Source organism: Vigna radiata, chromosome 5 (genome assembly GCF_000741045.1).
Source record: "Vigna radiata var. radiata cultivar VC1973A chromosome 5, Vradiata_ver6, whole genome shotgun sequence".
Taxonomy (NCBI): domain Eukaryota; kingdom Viridiplantae; phylum Streptophyta; class Magnoliopsida; order Fabales; family Fabaceae; genus Vigna; species Vigna radiata.
In genome coordinates, this window is record NC_028355.1 from 33,539,875 (window position 1) to 33,540,449 (window position 575).

Here is a 575-nt window from a genome sequence, read left to right on the forward strand (position 1 = left end):
ACCATAATAACCTATCCCGAAATGCAATCTTAAATCTCCTTCCACGTCAACACAACAACACATTCACTATTATCTGAAAATACCATACACCATGTATCCCATACATTCACTTAATGATGAAACCTAAGAACGGAACCAAAACCCCTGGCATACATTCAATTCATACAATATACATCTATGCATATATTCACTTTACGCAAACCCACCTGAAAGCATGACTCTCTCATTTAATAAACACCAACAGGTTCTATTTTCATCCTCGCATGTAGTATAATATTGAAATGTATGAAACAGTTTTCTCATCTAATACACCCAACCCATCCCTAATTTAACTGTACATCATCATTTATAAACATACTGATACATACATACAGTAACCTTGATTAATACAGTTAGTCTCCGTACACAAACAAAAATTAATATATGGACTCACAAACCCATTTGTCACAGTATATATCATATCTTGATTAAACAGCAAGTAGTGTTGACATAAATCATGCAAAGATTCCCAACAAGAACATTAATCATCAAACACAAAATATTGGTAAGCTTCCCTTACCTTGGATGATCCTAGG